Source organism: Carex rostrata, chromosome 14, assembly GCF_964058835.1.
Source record: "Carex rostrata chromosome 14, lpCarRost1.2, whole genome shotgun sequence".
NCBI classification, from domain to species: domain Eukaryota; kingdom Viridiplantae; phylum Streptophyta; class Magnoliopsida; order Poales; family Cyperaceae; genus Carex; species Carex rostrata.
Window position 1 is genome coordinate 5,964,540 of NC_135931.1, and position 20,867 is coordinate 5,985,406.

A 20,867-nucleotide genomic window follows, 5' to 3' on the forward strand; every position below is an offset into this window, starting at 1 on the left:
ACCTGAATCGAAGAGCCGATTGAACAGACAGTCAGAGCTCCGTAAGGATTCCTAAAACAATTCTAAATCATTTTAGAATTTTTTTTGTCGTATTCTAAACTATTTTGGAACCTTGGTAGCTACTACCAAGTTTTAAAAAAAAAAGAATCAGTAATTTGTTATTAATTTTGAGTATTTATAAAAAAATCAGTATTCTTTATCTGTTTTGAAAATTTTCTGAATTAAATAAAATTGATTATAAAAAAATAATAAACTACAATTTATAATAAATTAAATAATAAGTAACATTATTTCTCCATTACTTTTGATTTATATTTTTTATAACAATAATGAACAATTTGTCAATTTATTTTATTTATAACAAGTTGGTAAAAAAAAAATTGTGGTACATATTGAATAACAGTAATATATGCAAATATTACGGTTATAATATGTTGTATTTTGATTGGAGATCATATTTTAATTTCTTCTTCTCCAACAAAAAAATTTCAAAAATCGATAGTTAAAAAAATAACTCATATAATTTACAAATTAAATATAAAAAAAAATTACCTTTTTTTTTTTCTTCCGTTCGTATCTCAAACAGCGTTTTTCTTTTTCTTCCTTTTCTTCCGTTTGTCTCTCAAAATGGCTGATGCTAAAATGTTTCCGTCGGATTGATACTTATAGAGCCTGTGTTAAATATTTCCGGTATACCAAAAACTGAACCAAAATGGCTGTCCGGTTCACGGTTAACCGAACCGTGCTTTCCGCTTCATGGCTAACCGAACCCAGTGTTGGTCCGCTAAACCGTTAACCGAACCCATACCCTTGGTCCGCTAAACGGTTAACCGAACCCACTGGTCCGCTAAACCGTTAACCGAACCCACTGGTCCGCTAAACGGTTAATCCAACCAAGGGTCCGGTTAACCGTTAACCGGAAATTTGGTCCGGTTAACGGTTAACCGGTTTGGATAGATTTAAAATTTCAGTGTCAAACCGGTTAATTTTTGAAATTTAATTTAAATTTTGGATAAAAATAAAAAAATCGGAAAATACAAGTTATGATTGGATAATAGTTCTATTAAGAAAACAAATTATGAGAAGGAATTCAAAAACAAATGATCATGGTTTTTCATTATAATTCAAAAATTCAAGTTTCAAAACGAGACATTAAAATAAATTTTAATATTTGTACTGAGAGAGATTGAACCAGAAAGAGAATTTGTTTTTTGCATTAATAGAAGGGATCGGTTGAATGAAAACTAGTAAATTACCAAGAACTTAATTGAAACGAGGGGAAATTTTGAGGCGAAAACTGCTTATTTCAAAAGAAACTTGATTTATTTATGATCCAAGATAAAAAAAAAAAAAAAAAAGGAGTAAGAACAACACGGTCGTTAGATTTAATATTTGATTGATGGATAAGACATTAATATTCTAAGAAGTAAGAACAATGCACTCGCCAGATTTAATATCGGATTGATGGATAAGGCATTAATATAATAATATTCATATAGTTTAATATAGTTTTGTTAAACTATTTGTAATTAAATAATTTTTTAATCTTTTTAAAGGATTCTTGAAGCCCATTGATTTTAAAGGATTCTTTAATCTTCTTAAGTAATATATATTTTCATCATGAGCAAATTTTTTTTTTGTTGAAAACCCGTAGCCGATTGCATTGATAGAAAAAGTTACAAGCAAGTTGTTATATAAAATGAGACAACGAGTGTTTGTGAAAGCATATAGTTGTAGACAAACTAACAATGCAAAGGGAGATGTGCACATGTTATCCTTGCTTGATTTTAAAGATAGCAGCCTAAATAATGTTTCGTTGTGCGCATACGGCAGCCAAAAAGGCACTGAATCAAAATCAGACCAGGAACTGAATCAACTGGACCAGGACAGTCACCAGGCAACCGAGAGGCACTGAATCAAACTGGATCGGAAACTGAATCAACCGATCCAAGACGGTCACCCCTAAAAAAAGGAGAGGATAAATGAGAGTAGTTTGGCATCATTGTCATCGACAACATCCATAAAAACACGTACCATTATTCATCACACAAAGAAAAAACTAAAAACATAATAGCTAATTTACAAGATGGAAGCTACCCGAACAACACAACCCAAAGCGAGACAGAGGAGCAACGAGGCGAGTAAAGGAGTGGCTACTAGATCTGAACCCAAGACGTAGCTTGGCCACTCTTTCTTCCATTGTCGAAGAAGAGAAGAAAAGTCGGCGTTTGAGGCGGAAACGTTGGCTCAATAGAGGCGAAGATGGAGAGAGAGGCGACGGCTAGGGGAGTGGGAAGAAGTTTGCATCTTTTGCTCAAGATAGAGAGGGAGGGCTGGCGGATGCAGATGGGAGGGAAGGCAATTGCTTTTTGCGACTCTCAAAGCGGCAAGCGGTCCGTGTTAGTTTGTAATAATCTAGAAGTCAATAATACGATAATTAATCATAAAGCTTTGTTCATGAATTGAATGTTTATTTATAAATCATTTTGTTGCCTTGAGTATTATTGCATTTATGGATCATTTCGAGTTCATGACTGAAATTGTGAAACTCCATAATATAGATGATATATACTCTTAATCTTAAAAGGTCACTAACCAAGGTAATTAGCAGGAACACTAATTACCGCTATAAGGTTAGTATGTGGATTGAAAGATGGTTAAGTTTTACAAACCACCTGACACGAGATGTCATTTTAATCACATAGATACATGTTCAAGGAACATGGTATTTGACAGACCCCAAATGAAACATTAAATAGAATTGTGTTCGTGTCATTTATGTTTTTCATTCAGTGTCAAAGTTCTACAGTATGAGGTATTTATCGTTCCCACTAAGAAATATATATGAGTAAGTGTTATCTAACGCTGTCCGTAAAAAGCAGCCATAACGGTAGCATTTCCATATATATAACTTAGCTGAGGAAGTGATAGTCTGCCAAGAATACTATTTGTCCCTCGTATCTCTATACGAGCTATAGCATCACTGGGCCCCTTGATAGAGTTAGATTATCTGCATGCGGTATAATTACAAGAGTAATTATATTTGATAATCTACTCAAGATCAAGAAAAGATACAGTTAACAAGGATGACACATATCTACCTTAAAACTGATCTGATAGCTATGAGACAGAAGAACTGACACAAGTAAATTGTTTACTGGATCGTGATATTGTACAGTACAGCATCATCTGTGTAATTGGATGGTCATGATGTGTTGCCAGATGCCACCCATGACTAACAGAAGTTAAAACAGTTTTAACTCTGTTTACCAACATAACACAGATCCTATTGGGTCACACCATATAGGAGCTACTCGGAGAATCTTACTGATTAATTATAAATTGATTATAATTAATATTAAGATGGTTATAATTAATTATACGTGATATAATTAAATTATAAATGTCATTTAGAATGACAAGCAGAAACAACGGTTAATTTATAAACGTACACGTTACGTTGTATAAAAGTTACCGAACAATAACCGAAAAGAAATATAATTGTACATGACAATTATATATATATGATTTGGAATTTTAATTGTTAATTATGGATTTGAATTATGGGTTTAAAAGCCCAAAATAATCAAAGCCTTAATTAAAATTAAAGGCCCAAAGTCAAAGCCCAAAATCAAAGCCTTTTACTATTCATGCCTTAATGGGCCAAGGGCAAAATGGTCATTTCACACCTATGCCACCTTGCATGACACCTTAGGGGTGTAGAAGCATGGAGAAGAGTGTGGAAGGGTGTGGAAGGGGTATTTTGGTCTTTTCACATATTAAAGGATGAGGTGTCAAGGGCTTTTGGTAAATAGATTTGTTTTGAGGGGTATTTTGGTCTTTTGCGAACCTCCTCAAAACACTATAAATAGAGGGGTGAGGGTAGAGAGAAAATTTGCTAATTCACATGTTAATCTGATTACTTTGTTAATCGGTTTTTCTCTCTTCCCTGATTTCGGTTATTACGAGATTCGGAAAAATATATTTTTGCAAACTCTGCGGTATTTCGTGTTTTGCTTTTTAAGTGAAACTGAATAACTTGGAGTCTTAAATATATTTAATCTGTCCCTATTTCGGTGAATAGTGTTTCTGCAGAATTCCGCGGTTTACGGTATTTCTGGCAGAAGAAGTAAATCGCTCTCCGGTTAGTCCTGGTGGATAACCAATAGAGGTATCACACGTGTGATACTGCGAGTCGATTCCATCCCTGGTGAGGCTCTACTCGCTCGGTCTGCATTCCAACTAAGATTTGGAATCAAGGTATAAATTGTTATATTAATCTATTTAATTTGTAAATAGATTTAATGCTTTAGGAAATCAATTATGGAGTAGATCTGTAAATAGAATTAAACGAATCTTCTTGATTCATTTAATCCGTAGCTTAAGTTAGATGTAAAAATTTTTGTTTTACTCTTTCCGCAGCTTAAGCTAATTAAATGGGTTTGAACCGTTCCTCGAAACCCAACAGTGGTATCAGAGCACAAGGCTCTCCCGCTGATTGATTTTCTAAAGTTATAACGTATGCAAATAAGGTGCATGTACCGCGTATCGGTTTAAATTCTTACATTTGCAGCACAAGTCCAAAACCGATTAGAAATGAGATTTTCTTGGTTCGGTTTTTCCGACTAAGAAAGTTAAATTAGATTTACGCTTTCTTTATGCTTTCTTTATATTTTCGTTTTCAAAAACTTTTGATCGCGTTAAAGTTCATCGAAGAATGTGATGAAGCAATAAAGTACCTTAGTAAGAGCTGTCATTTCCACACCGTAAAAGAGATGGTTCTGTCTAGGAAAGATTGAGTCTAAGCGGTCCTTGTGACCCCGATCTTTCCTGGGAGCCCCTTTTACACGTCCTAATGGCTGGCCGAAAAGGAACTTTGTCACGTTACCAAATTGCTTTAACGCTTTTGAAATGGCAAAATTTAGTGTAAATCTTTCGCCTTTTCAAAAACCTTCGGAAAATAAAGTTCATCGAAGAATGTGATGAAGCAATAAAGTACCTTAGTAAGAACTGTCATTTCCACACCGTAAAAGAGATGGTTCTGTCTAGGAAAGATTGAGTCTAAGCGGTCCTCGTGACCCCAATCTTTCCTGGGGGCCCCTTTTACATGTCCTAATGACTGGCCCAAAAGGAACTTTGTCACGTTACCAAATTGCTTTATGGAACGAAAAGAATATTTGTTTTAAAAACATGTAAACTGTTTATATGCTTTAAAACGGTATAGAATAAAGAACTGAGCATAACTGCAAAATAAAGAATTAGGAACTGATAAATAAATATACCTGACTTGGTCCCGTATATAAGTAAATTAGATTTACTGCTTTGATATGAACTGAATAAATTAGATTTATCGCTTTCATGGAACCGTGAAAGAACGTGATGTCAAAGAAAGATTTGTGAAGGAACTCACCGTTGTCTTTCTGGCAGACGACTTTCACGTGTCCGCTAGAATGTCTAAAGTCAGTTGCAAGAACTGACTGCTTAACAAAAGCTAAGCATATGAAAGAGATACTGCTAAAAGAAAAGAAAGTAATGGAGATCATATTCGGTATTCTTTCTAGACTTCCTTTCCACGACTGCTTAATGAAGCATATGAAAGAGGTCTCTTTAAATACGAATAAAATCACATTAGTCGTTCTTTCTGACACGTTAAGAATAGAAAGTAATGGAGATCATATTCGGTATTCTTTCTAGACTTCCTTTCCACGACTGCTTAATGAAGCATATGAAAGAGGTCTCTTTAGATACGAATAAAAATCACATTATTCATTCGTTCTGACATATCTATTTTAGAGATTGCTGGCACTGTTAAGCATAAACACCAACCCATTAAATACTAAGTAGTATGCCCTTCCCACTCTATCCTCCTCAAACCATTGTTCATTGGTTGATGATTAAACTACTCAGTAGACATCGCCTTTTACCTTTGGTGGTCGAGGGTTATGTCCGACATATCAAACCAAATAGAGTGAGGTTACTTACCAATGATTTCCAAAACAGTTTTGGGCTTGGGGCAAAGTTTTCGTTAAATACACGTGATGTTTTAACGAAACCAAGAATCGCAAAGAGATGTGATTAGCATGTTTGTTTACCTAAGATAACTGATAGCCATGATATGCATACACTGCCTTGGTTATTGGTGAAAACATGGATCTTGGTCCTACTGCAAAACGGGAATAAAACAAATTTGCAGTGGGAGTTTTATCATTAGAATAAAACATTACATGAACAAAGCTAAAATCTTTACTTTTAACGTTGTAGTAATATGGCTAAAGAAACGTCCTTCTCTCTATGCTCCCTGCTCGAAAAACAAACACGTGAGAAAAGGGAATATATCCGAAATACACCGGTCCCTGCTAAAATAGTAGAGAGCAGCTCTGTCAGTACTCACACGCTTCGTATGACAAGCGATGATGAGAAACTGGAGAAGCTTAACTGTCCGTGGAGCCACGAGTTGGCCACGGAAGTTATCCTGAACTCATTTCCTCCCAGCTATTCGGAGTTCATTGTGAACTCCCATAAGCAAGAGTTGGATAAAAGTTTGCAGGAGCCCCAAGGGATGCTGAGGATCACTGATAAAGACATTGAGAATAGCTCTCATGTCCTCATGATCCAAGAAGGTGGGAGGAAGATAAAGAAAGCCCCAAAGAAGGTGGCTCCGAAGTACAAAGGCAAAGGGAAGTTGGTTCTAGGAACGAACTCTCCCAAGATAAAAGTTTCTGCTAACTTTGACTGCTATTTCAGCAATAGCAAAGGTCACTGGAAGAGAAACTGCCCGAAGTATCTTGACGATATGAAGTTTGAGAATGTCTCAAAAGTCTCAGTCTCAAGTATCAATGTTATTGAAGTTAACGTTGCTACCTCTATTAATGATTGGGTATTAGATACTGGATCATGTGCTCATATTTGTTCAAATATGCAAGCACTGAAAAATAGAAGGAATCTACATAACAAGGAGATACAACTCCAAGTTGGAAACGGAGCACGAGTTGCAGCCGTAGCAGCTGGTAGTATAGAGTTGTATTTGCCCAGCGGGCTTGTAATGGAACTAGAAAATGTATATTTTGTTCCTAGCATTTCCAGAAATATCATTTCAATCTCATGTTTAGAGATGAATGGTTTCTCTTTTGTAATAAAGGACAATAGATGTTCTATATACAAAGATGAATTATATTATGGATCTTCATATATGATGAATGGTCTTTATATACTGGAAATGGGCAAACCCGTGTTTAACATCAATAACAAACGACTCAAAACATCACATGAAAGCACGACTTACATGTGGCATTGTCGCCTTGGTCATATAAACGAGAAACGCATCAAGAAGTTACATAAAGATGGACTTCTTGGTAAATTTGATCTAGAATCAATTGACACGTGCGAATCTTGTTTACGAGGTAAAATGACCAAAGCGCCTTTCTCCAAAAAGGGCGAAAGGGCAAGTGACTTATTAAGCCTTACACACACGGATGTATGTGGACCTATGAGTACTTGTACAAGAAATGGTTTTTCTTACTTTATCACGTTTACTGATGATTACAGTAGATACGGTTATGTCTACTTGATGAGACATAAGTCTGAATCTTTTGACAAGTTCAAAGAATTCAAGACTGAAGTAGAAAATCAATTAAACAAAAGTATTAAGGCTCTACGATCTGATCGTGGAGGCGAATACTTGAGTTTTGAGTTTAAAGAGTACTTAAAAGAATGTGGGATAGTCTCACAGCTCACACCTCCGGGGACACCACAATGGAATGGTGTTTCTGAGAGACGGAATCGAACTCTACTGGATATGGTTCGTTCCATGATGAGTGAAGCCACTCTGCCGAAATCCTTCTGGGGGCACGCACTAGAAACTGCTGCACGAACAATAAACATGGTTCCATCCAAGTCAGTAGAAAAGACTCCATACGAGTTATGGTTTGGGAAAATCCCAACTATGTCTTATCTTAAAATTTGGGGTTGCGAAGTATTTGTCAAACGCCCGACGTCTGGCAAACTTGATCCCAAAGCTGACAAATGCTTTTTCGTAGGATATCCTAAGGAAACGAAAGGATATTACTTCTATTACCAATCCGAGAACAAGATAGTTGTTGCTCGACATGGTAGATTTTTGGAGAACGAGTTTCTTGCAAAAGGAAGTAGTGGGAGTAATGTAATTCTTGAAGAAATTCAAGATACATCACACAATACAATATCTGAACCAGATCAGATTAACCCACCTCTTGATTTTTCGGCTGATGAGCATCTGGAAGTACCAAACCCACAAGTAGTTGTGGATGAGGTTCTAATCCCGAGCTCAAGTACTTCAACGCAAGTTGAAGAAGAACTAGATCCGCAGAACGTTGTAGATCAAGTTCAACAGCCTGAAGAACAAGTGCTACGTAGGTCAACAAGAGTAGTCCATGCACCTGAAAGGTACTTGGGACTGCACGAGATCTCAGCCTATGAGACTGAAGATCCTTTGACCTATGCGGAAGCAGTGGATAGGCCCGACTCTGATAAATGGCTGGAGGCCATGAGATCCGAAATACAATCCATGTATGACAACACGGTCTGGAACCTAGTTGTACCACCTGATGGGGTAAAACCCATAGCTAACAAGTGGGTTTTCAAAATAAAAACAGACATGGATGGTAAGATGACTATATACAAAGCACGGCTAGTAGCGAAAGGTTTTAAACAGATTCTCGGTGTAGATTATGATGAAACCTTTTCGCCCGTGGCTATGTTTAAGTCAATTCGGATACTCCTAGCAATTGCCGCATTTCATGATTATGAAATATGGCAAATGGATGTCAAAACCGCCTTCTTAAATGGAAATTTAGAAGAGGATGTGTACATGACACAGCCTGAGGGTTTTGAGGATTCAAAGAATGCTGGGAAGGTGTGCAAGCTTCTTAAATCCATTTATGGACTGAAGCAAGCATCACGGAGTTGGAATCTTCGATTTGACGAGGAAGTCAAAAAGTTTGACTTCGTCAGATGCGAAGAAGAACCATGTGTGTACAGAAAGACTAGTGGGAGTGCCATCGCTTTTCTTGTCCTATATGTAGATGACATACTACTAATAGGAAATGATATTCCTCTTTTGCAACAAGCCAAGTCTTCGTTGAAGAAAGTCTTTTCAATGAAAGACTTGGGCGAGGCTGTCTATATACTAGGCATAAAGATCTACCGAGATAGATCAAATAGACTTATAGGTTTAAGTCAAAGCACGTACATTGACAAAGTGCTGAATCGGTTCAGCATGCAGGATTCTAAGAGAGGATTCCTGCCAATGTCGCATAGTGTTCAGCTAAGCAAGACTCAGTGTCCTTCGACAACTGATGAGCGAAGCATTATGAGTAGAGTACCATACGCTTCGGCTATTGGCTCTATCATGTACGCCATGTTGTGCACTCGCCCTGATGTCTCGTACGCTTTGAGTGTGACGAGTAGATATCAGGCTAATCCAGGCAAAGAGCACTGGATTGCTGCAAAGAATATCCTTAAGTACTTGAGAAGAACTAAGGATATGTTTCTCGTCTACGGTGGTGATTCCGAGCTTGTAATAAATGGTTACACTGATGCCAGTTTCCAAACTGACCATGATGACTCGAGATCACAGTCTGGGTATGTGTTCATACTCAACGGTGGTGCTGTGAGCTGGAAGAGTTCAAAGCAAGAGACTACAGCAGACTCAACCACCGAAGCAGAATACATAGCCGCATCCGAGGCAGCTAAGGAGGGTTTCTGGATCAAGAAGTTCCTTAGCGAACTTGGAGTGGTTCCCAGTGTTCAAGGCCCTGTGGACCTCTACTGTGACAACAATGGAGCTATAGCTCAGGCCAAAGAACCGAGATCGTACTCGAAATCCAAGCATGTTCTACGACGTTTTCACCTGATACGAGAGATCGTAAATAGAGGTGATGTAAAGATATGTAAAGTTGACACAGTCAGCAACACAGCTGATCCACTTACAAAACCTCTTCCTCAAGCCAAGCACCAGATGCATATTGCCTCTATGGGTCTGAGACACATAGGAGACTGGCTATGAGTTTTTCTTTAGATCTACGAGATTTTTAGAATACTAGAGATTTGTATAAGTAGGGCCTACGATGATTGGCTCCTAGCTTAAGTGGGAGATTGTTAGTTTGTAATAATCTAGAAGTCAATAATACGATAATTAATCATAAAGCTTTGTTCATGAATTGAATGTTTATTTATAAATCATTTTGTTGCCTTGAGTATTATTGCATTTATGGATCATTTCGAGTTCATGACTGAAATTGTGAAACTCCATAATATAGATGATATATACTCTTAATCTTAAAAGGTCACTAACCAAGGTAATTAGCAGGAACACTAATTACCGCTATAAGGTTAGTATGTGGATTGAAAGATGGTTAAGTTTTACAAACCACCTGACACGAGATGTCATTTTAATCACATAGATACATGTTCAAGGAACATGGTATTTGACAGACCCCGAATGAAACATTAAATAGAATTGTGTTCGTGTCATTTATGTTTTTCATTCAGTGTCAAAGTTCTACAGTATGAGGTATTTATCGTTCCCACTAAGAAATATATATGAGTAAGTGTTATCTAACGCTGTCCGTAAAAAGCAGCCATAACGGTAGCATTTCCATATATATAACTTAGCTGAGGAAGTGATAGTCTGCCAAGAATACTATTTGTCCCTCGTATCTCTATACGAGCTATAGCATCACTGGGCCCCTTGATAGAGTTAGATTATCTGCATGCGGTATAATTACAAGAGTAATTATATTTGATAATCTACTCAAGATCAAGAAAAGATACAGTTAACAAGGATGACACATATCTACCTTAAAACTGATCTGATAGCTATGAGACAGAAGAACTGACACAAGTAAATTGTTTACTGGATCGTGATATTGTACAGTACAGCATCATCTGTGTAATTGGATGGTCATGATGTGTTGCCAGATGCCACCCATGACTAACAGAAGTTAAAACAGTTTTAACTCTGTTTACCAACATAACACAGATCCTATTGGGTCACACCATATAGGAGCTACTCGGAGAATCTTACTGATTAATTATAAATTGATTATAATTAATATTAAGATGGTTATAATTAATTATACGTGATATAATTAAATTATAAATGTCATTTAGAATGACAAGCAGAAACAACGGTTAATTTATAAACGTACACGTTACGTTGTATAAAAGTTACCGAACAATAACCGAAAAGAAATATAATTGTACATGACAATTATATATATATGATTTGGAATTTTAATTGTTAATTATGGATTTGAATTATGGGTTTAAAAGCCCAAAATAATCAAAGCCTTAATTAAAATTAAAGGCCCAAAGTCAAAGCCCAAAATCAAAGCCTTTTACTATTCATGCCTTAATGGGCCAAGGGCAAAATGGTCATTTCACACCTATGCCACCTTGCATGACACCTTAGGGGTGTAGAAGCATGGAGAAGAGTGTGGAAGGGTGTGGAAGGGGTATTTTGGTCTTTTCACATATTAAAGGATGAGGTGTCAAGGGCTTTTGGTAAATAGATTTGTTTTGAGGGGTATTTTGGTCTTTTGCGAACCTCCTCAAAACACTATAAATAGAGGGGTGAGGGTAGAGAGAAAATTTGCTAATTCACATGTTAATCTGATTACTTTGTTAATCGGTTTTTCTCTCTTCCCTGATTTCGGTTATTACGAGATTCGGAAAAATATATTTTTGCAAACTCTGCGGTATTTCGTGTTTTGCTTTTTAAGTGAAACTGAATAACTTGGAGTCTTAAATATATTTAATCTGTCCCTATTTCGGTGAATAGTGTTTCTGCAGAATTCCGCGGTTTACGGTATTTCTGGCAGAAGAAGTAAATCGCTCTCCGGTTAGTCCTGGTGGATAACCAATAGAGGTATCACACGTGTGATACTGCGAGTCGATTCCATCCCTGGTGAGGCTCTACTCGCTCGGTCTGCATTCCAACTAAGATTTGGAATCAAGGTATAAATTGTTATATTAATCTATTTAATTTGTAAATAGATTTAATGCTTTAGGAAATCAATTATGGAGTAGATCTGTAAATAGAATTAAACGAATCTTCTTGATTCATTTAATCCGTAGCTTAAGTTAGATGTAAAAATTTTTGTTTTACTCTTTCCGCAGCTTAAGCTAATTAAATGGGTTTGAACCGTTCCTCGAAACCCAACAGTGGTATCAGAGCACAAGGCTCTCCCGCTGATTGATTTTCTAAAGTTATAACGTATGCAAATAAGGTGCATGTACCGCGTATCGGTTTAAATTCTTACATTTGCAGCACAAGTCCAAAACCGATTAGAAATGAGATTTTCTTGGTTCGGTTTTTCCGACTAAGAAAGTTAAATTAGATTTACGCTTTCTTTATGCTTTCTTTATATTTTCGTTTTCAAAAACTTTTGATCGCGTTAAAGTTCATCGAAGAATGTGATGAAGCAATAAAGTACCTTAGTAAGAGCTGTCATTTCCACACCGTAAAAGAGATGGTTCTGTCTAGGAAAGATTGAGTCTAAGCGGTCCTTGTGACCCCGATCTTTCCTGGGAGCCCCTTTTACACGTCCTAATGGCTGGCCGAAAAGGAACTTTGTCACGTTACCAAATTGCTTTAACGCTTTTGAAATGGCAAAATTTAGTGTAAATCTTTCGCCTTTTCAAAAACCTTCGGAAAATAAAGTTCATCGAAGAATGTGATGAAGCAATAAAGTACCTTAGTAAGAACTGTCATTTCCACACCGTAAAAGAGATGGTTCTGTCTAGGAAAGATTGAGTCTAAGCGGTCCTCGTGACCCCAATCTTTCCTGGGGGCCCCTTTTACATGTCCTAATGACTGGCCCAAAAGGAACTTTGTCACGTTACCAAATTGCTTTATGGAACGAAAAGAATATTTGTTTTAAAAACATGTAAACTGTTTATATGCTTTAAAACGGTATAGAATAAAGAACTGAGCATAACTGCAAAATAAAGAATTAGGAACTGATAAATAAATATACCTGACTTGGTCCCGTATATAAGTAAATTAGATTTACTGCTTTGATATGAACTGAATAAATTAGATTTATCGCTTTCATGGAACCGTGAAAGAACGTGATGTCAAAGAAAGATTTGTGAAGGAACTCACCGTTGTCTTTCTGGCAGACGACTTTCACGTGTCCGCTAGAATGTCTAAAGTCAGTTGCAAGAACTGACTGCTTAACAAAAGCTAAGCATATGAAAGAGATACTGCTAAAAGAAAAGAAAGTAATGGAGATCATATTCGGTATTCTTTCTAGACTTCCTTTCCACGACTGCTTAATGAAGCATATGAAAGAGGTCTCTTTAAATACGAATAAAATCACATTAGTCGTTCTTTCTGACACGTTAAGAATAGAAAGTAATGGAGATCATATTCGGTATTCTTTCTAGACTTCCTTTCCACGACTGCTTAATGAAGCATATGAAAGAGGTCTCTTTAGATACGAATAAAAATCACATTATTCATTCGTTCTGACATATCTATTTTAGAGATTGCTGGCACTGTTAAGCATAAACACCAACCCATTAAATACTAAGTAGTATGCCCTTCCCACTCTATCCTCCTCAAACCATTGTTCATTGGTTGATGATTAAACTACTCAGTAGACATCGCCTTTTACCTTTGGTGGTCGAGGGTTATGTCCGACATATCAAACCAAATAGAGTGAGGTTACTTACCAATGATTTCCAAAACAGTTTTGGGCTTGGGGCAAAGTTTTCGTTAAATACACGTGATGTTTTAACGAAACCAAGAATCGCAAAGAGATGTGATTAGCATGTTTGTTTACCTAAGATAACTGATAGCCATGATATGCATACACTGCCTTGGTTATTGGTGAAAACATGGATCTTGGTCCTACTGCAAAACGGGAATAAAACAAATTTGCAGTGGGAGTTTTATCATTAGAATAAAACATTACATGAACAAAGCTAAAATCTTTACTTTTAACGTTGTAGTAATATGGCTAAAGAAACGTCCTTCTCTCTATGCTCCCTGCTCGAAAAACAAACACGTGAGAAAAGGGAATATATCCGAAATACACCGGTCCCTGCTAAAATAGTAGAGAGCAGCTCTGTCAGTACTCACACGCTTCGTATGACAAGCGATGATGAGAAACTGGAGAAGCTTAACTGTCCGTGGAGCCACGAGTTGGCCACGGAAGTTATCCTGAACTCATTTCCTCCCAGCTATTCGGAGTTCATTGTGAACTCCCATAAGCAAGAGTTGGATAAAAGTTTGCAGGAGCCCCAAGGGATGCTGAGGATCACTGATAAAGACATTGAGAATAGCTCTCATGTCCTCATGATCCAAGAAGGTGGGAGGAAGATAAAGAAAGCCCCAAAGAAGGTGGCTCCGAAGTACAAAGGCAAAGGGAAGTTGGTTCTAGGAACGAACTCTCCCAAGATAAAAGTTTCTGCTAACTTTGACTGCTATTTCAGCAATAGCAAAGGTCACTGGAAGAGAAACTGCCCGAAGTATCTTGACGATATGAAGTTTGAGAATGTCTCAAAAGTCTCAGTCTCAAGTATCAATGTTATTGAAGTTAACGTTGCTACCTCTATTAATGATTGGGTATTAGATACTGGATCATGTGCTCATATTTGTTCAAATATGCAAGCACTGAAAAATAGAAGGAATCTACATAACAAGGAGATACAACTCCAAGTTGGAAACGGAGCACGAGTTGCAGCCGTAGCAGCTGGTAGTATAGAGTTGTATTTGCCCAGCGGGCTTGTAATGGAACTAGAAAATGTATATTTTGTTCCTAGCATTTCCAGAAATATCATTTCAATCTCATGTTTAGAGATGAATGGTTTCTCTTTTGTAATAAAGGACAATAGATGTTCTATATACAAAGATGAATTATATTATGGATCTTCATATATGATGAATGGTCTTTATATACTGGAAATGGGCAAACCCGTGTTTAACATCAATAACAAACGACTCAAAACATCACATGAAAGCACGACTTACATGTGGCATTGTCGCCTTGGTCATATAAACGAGAAACGCATCAAGAAGTTACATAAAGATGGACTTCTTGGTAAATTTGATCTAGAATCAATTGACACGTGCGAATCTTGTTTACGAGGTAAAATGACCAAAGCGCCTTTCTCCAAAAAGGGCGAAAGGGCAAGTGACTTATTAAGCCTTACACACACGGATGTATGTGGACCTATGAGTACTTGTACAAGAAATGGTTTTTCTTACTTTATCACGTTTACTGATGATTACAGTAGATACGGTTATGTCTACTTGATGAGACATAAGTCTGAATCTTTTGACAAGTTCAAAGAATTCAAGACTGAAGTAGAAAATCAATTAAACAAAAGTATTAAGGCTCTACGATCTGATCGTGGAGGCGAATACTTGAGTTTTGAGTTTAAAGAGTACTTAAAAGAATGTGGGATAGTCTCACAGCTCACACCTCCGGGGACACCACAATGGAATGGTGTTTCTGAGAGACGGAATCGAACTCTACTGGATATGGTTCGTTCCATGATGAGTGAAGCCACTCTGCCGAAATCCTTCTGGGGGCACGCACTAGAAACTGCTGCACGAACAATAAACATGGTTCCATCCAAGTCAGTAGAAAAGACTCCATACGAGTTATGGTTTGGGAAAATCCCAACTATGTCTTATCTTAAAATTTGGGGTTGCGAAGTATTTGTCAAACGCCCGACGTCTGGCAAACTTGATCCCAAAGCTGACAAATGCTTTTTCGTAGGATATCCTAAGGAAACGAAAGGATATTACTTCTATTACCAATCCGAGAACAAGATAGTTGTTGCTCGACATGGTAGATTTTTGGAGAACGAGTTTCTTGCAAAAGGAAGTAGTGGGAGTAATGTAATTCTTGAAGAAATTCAAGATACATCACACAATACAATATCTGAACCAGATCAGATTAACCCACCTCTTGATTTTTCGGCTGATGAGCATCTGGAAGTACCAAACCCACAAGTAGTTGTGGATGAGGTTCTAATCCCGAGCTCAAGTACTTCAACGCAAGTTGAAGAAGAACTAGATCCGCAGAACGTTGTAGATCAAGTTCAACAGCCTGAAGAACAAGTGCTACGTAGGTCAACAAGAGTAGTCCATGCACCTGAAAGGTACTTGGGACTGCACGAGATCTCAGCCTATGAGACTGAAGATCCTTTGACCTATGCGGAAGCAGTGGATAGGCCCGACTCTGATAAATGGCTGGAGGCCATGAGATCCGAAATACAATCCATGTATGACAACACGGTCTGGAACCTAGTTGTACCACCTGATGGGGTAAAACCCATAGCTAACAAGTGGGTTTTCAAAATAAAAACAGACATGGATGGTAAGATGACTATATACAAAGCACGGCTAGTAGCGAAAGGTTTTAAACAGATTCTCGGTGTAGATTATGATGAAACCTTTTCGCCCGTGGCTATGTTTAAGTCAATTCGGATACTCTTAGCAATTGCCGCATTTCATGATTATGAAATATGGCAAATGGATGTCAAAACCGCCTTCTTAAATGGAAATTTAGAAGAGGATGTGTACATGACACAGCCTGAGGGTTTTGAGGATTCAAAGAATGCTGGGAAGGTGTGCAAGCTTCTTAAATCCATTTATGGACTGAAGCAAGCATCACGGAGTTGGAATCTTCGATTTGACGAGGAAGTCAAAAAGTTTGACTTCGTCAGATGCGAAGAAGAACCATGTGTGTACAGAAAGACTAGTGGGAGTGCCATCGCTTTTCTTGTCCTATATGTAGATGACATACTACTAATAGGAAATGATATTCCTCTTTTGCAACAAGCCAAGTCTTCGTTGAAGAAAGTCTTTTCAATGAAAGACTTGGGCGAGGCTGTCTATATACTAGGCATAAAGATCTACCGAGATAGATCAAATAGACTTATAGGTTTAAGTCAAAGCACGTACATTGACAAAGTGCTGAATCGGTTCAGCATGCAGGATTCTAAGAGAGGATTCCTGCCAATGTCGCATAGTGTTCAGCTAAGCAAGACTCAGTGTCCTTCGACAACTGATGAGCGAAGCATTATGAGTAGAGTACCATACGCTTCGGCTATTGGCTCTATCATGTACGCCATGTTGTGCACTCGCCCTGATGTCTCGTACGCTTTGAGTGTGACGAGTAGATATCAGGCTAATCCAGGCAAAGAGCACTGGATTGCTGCAAAGAATATCCTTAAGTACTTGAGAAGAACTAAGGATATGTTTCTCGTCTACGGTGGTGATTCCGAGCTTGTAATAAATGGTTACACTGATGCCAGTTTCCAAACTGACCATGATGACTCGAGATCACAGTCTGGGTATGTGTTCATACTCAACGGTGGTGCTGTGAGCTGGAAGAGTTCAAAGCAAGAGACTACAGCAGACTCAACCACCGAAGCAGAATACATAGCCGCATCCGAGGCAGCTAAGGAGGGTTTCTGGATCAAGAAGTTCCTTAGCGAACTTGGAGTGGTTCCCAGTGTTCAAGGCCCTGTGGACCTCTACTGTGACAACAATGGAGCTATAGCTCAGGCCAAAGAACCGAGATCGTACTCGAAATCCAAGCATGTTCTACGACGTTTTCACCTGATACGAGAGATCGTAAATAGAGGTGATGTAAAGATATGTAAAGTTGACACAGTCAGCAACACAGCTGATCCACTTACAAAACCTCTTCCTCAAGCCAAGCACCAGATGCATATTGCCTCTATGGGTCTGAGACACATAGGAGACTGGCTATGAGTTTTTCTTTAGATCTACGAGATTTTTAGAATACTAGAGATTTGTATAAGTAGGGCCTACGATGATTGGCTCCTAGCTTAAGTGGGAGATTGTTAGTTTGTAATAATCTAGAAGTCAATAATACGATAATTAATCATAAAGCTTTGTTCATGAATTGAATGTTTATTTATAAATCATTTTGTTGCCTTGAGTATTATTGCATTTATGGATCATTTCGAGTTCATGACTGAAATTGTGAAACTCCATAATATAGATGATATATACTCTTAATCTTAAAAGGTCACTAACCAAGGTAATTAGCAGGAACACTAATTACCGCTATAAGGTTAGTATGTGGATTGAAAGATGGTTAAGTTTTACAAACCACCTGACACGAGATGTCATTTTAATCACATAGATACATGTTCAAGGAACATGGTATTTGACAGACCCCGAATGAAACATTAAATAGAATTGTGTTCGTGTCATTTATGTTTTTCATTCAGTGTCAAAGTTCTACAGTATGAGGTATTTATCGTTCCCACTAAGAAATATATATGAGTAAGTGTTATCTAACGCTGTCCGTAAAAAGCAGCCATAACGGTAGCATTTCCATATATATAACTTAGCTGAGGAAGTGATAGTCTGCCAAGAATACTATTTGTCCCTCGTATCTCTATACGAGCTATAGCATCACTGGGCCCCTTGATAGAGTTAGATTATCTGCATGCGGTATAATTACAAGAGTAATTATATTTGATAATCTACTCAAGATCAAGAAAAGATACAGTTAACAAGGATGACACATATCTACCTTAAAACTGATCTGATAGCTATGAGACAGAAGAACTGACACAAGTAAATTGTTTACTGGATCGTGATATTGTACAGTACAGCATCATCTGTGTAATTGGATGGTCATGATGTGTTGCCAGATGCCACCCATGACTAACAGAAGTTAAAACAGTTTTAACTCTGTTTACCAACATAACACAGATCCTATTGGGTCACACCATATAGGAGCTACTCGGAGAATCTTACTGATTAATTATAAATTGATTATAATTAATATTAAGATGGTTATAATTAATTATACGTGATATAATTAAATTATAAATGTCATTTAGAATGACAAGCAGAAACAACGGTTAATTTATAAACGTACACGTTACGTTGTATAAAAGTTACCGAACAATAACCGAAAAGAAATATAATTGTACATGACAATTATATATATATGATTTGGAATTTTAATTGTTAATTATGGATTTGAATTATGGGTTTAAAAGCCCAAAATAATCAAAGCCTTAATTAAAATTAAAGGCCCAAAGTCAAAGCCCAAAATCAAAGCCTTTTACTATTCATGCCTTAATGGGCCAAGGGCAAAATGGTCATTTCACACCTATGCCACCTTGCATGACACCTTAGGGGTGTAGAAGCATGGAGAAGAGTGTGGAAGGGTGTGGAAGGGGTATTTTGGTCTTTTCACATATTAAAGGATGAGGTGTCAAGGGCTTTTGGTAAATAGATTTGTTTTGAGGGGTATTTTGGTCTTTTGCGAACCTCCTCAAAACACTATAAATAGAGGGGTGAGGGTAGAGAGAAAATTTGCTAATTCACATGTTAATCTGATTACTTTGTTAATCGGTTTTTCTCTCTTCCCTGATTTCGGTTATTACGAGATTCGGAAAAATATATTTTTGCAAACTCTGCGGTATTTCGTGTTTTGCTTTTTAAGTGAAACTGAATAACTTGGAGTCTTAAATATATTTAATCTGTCCCTATTTCGGTGAATAGTGTTTCTGCAGAATTCCGCGGTTTACGGTATTTCTGGCAGAAGAAGTAAATCGCTCTCCGGTTAGTCCTGGTGGATAACCAATAGAGGTATCACACGTGTGATACTGCGAGTCGATTCCATCCCTGGTGAGGCTCTACTCGCTCGGTCTGCATTCCAACTAAGATTTGGAATCAAGGTATAAATTGTTATATTAATCTATTTAATTTGTAAATAGATTTAATGCTTTAGGAAATCAATTATGGAGTAGATCTGTAAATAGAATTAAACGAATCTTCTTGATTCATTTAATCCGTAGCTTAAGTTAGATGTAAAAATTTTTGTTTTACTCTTTCCGCAGCTTAAGCTAATTAAATGGGTTTGAACCGTTCCTCGAAACCCAACAGTCCGTCATGAGCAAATTTATTTAAAGACAGAGCTGAAGAGTGCTTAAGTTTAAAATACGTCGAGTTTGGTATAAATTTTTATAATTATTCTTTTGTGTTCGTGCTTATGTTATCTTCTAGATCTGCTTCCACTTTCTGTTACAATTATTATGTGTTTTCTTTTTGGTATTCTTTGGGTGATGATTATCTTCTGAATTCTTTTAATGGAAGATGATTTCTAATATCACATCAAAAGAAAAATTGAATCTGCCTACGGGATTTTTCTTTAAAAAAACACAAAATAATGATTTTTCACAATGAATCAATTGGTGAATGATTTTATTCAGTAAAATAATCCAATTCTTAACTTCTTGTGGCATATGACTTGAAACCTATGTTGCATGAATACGGGTATGGGTATCATATCAGATACAATACAGATACGATAATACGGTAATTTTCAAAAATCTAAGATATGATACATCTATTATTTGAATTATAATATTTTAATTAATCATAACATGTACCAAAAAGGAGGTTTAACTCAAGTATATATTAAATTCAACAACTCATACATCACAAAGAATTGTCTAGTGCAGTTGTTAAGCATTTTGGCCTTCAACTAAGAAGGCGTGGGTTCGATTCTGGGACCTGCAAACAAAATTCAATTATTCCCAAAGAAATCTGGAGCCTCGCAAGGAGAACAAAAAATAAAAATAAAAATAATTACATATGTCATCCATAATTAACATAATTAATTTTTTAGATTTCACAATAATCTTTTTATCAAATAGACAGTCGCTTAAAGGAAAAAGAAATAAATTGAGATGGAAAACAAAAACTAAATGGAGGAGAAAATGGGAAATAAACAAACGAGGCGTCAGAATCTGAGGGGACAGATGGACGTAACGTATTGGGAGGTGATGAAATTCATATAATATATCTAGAAGGC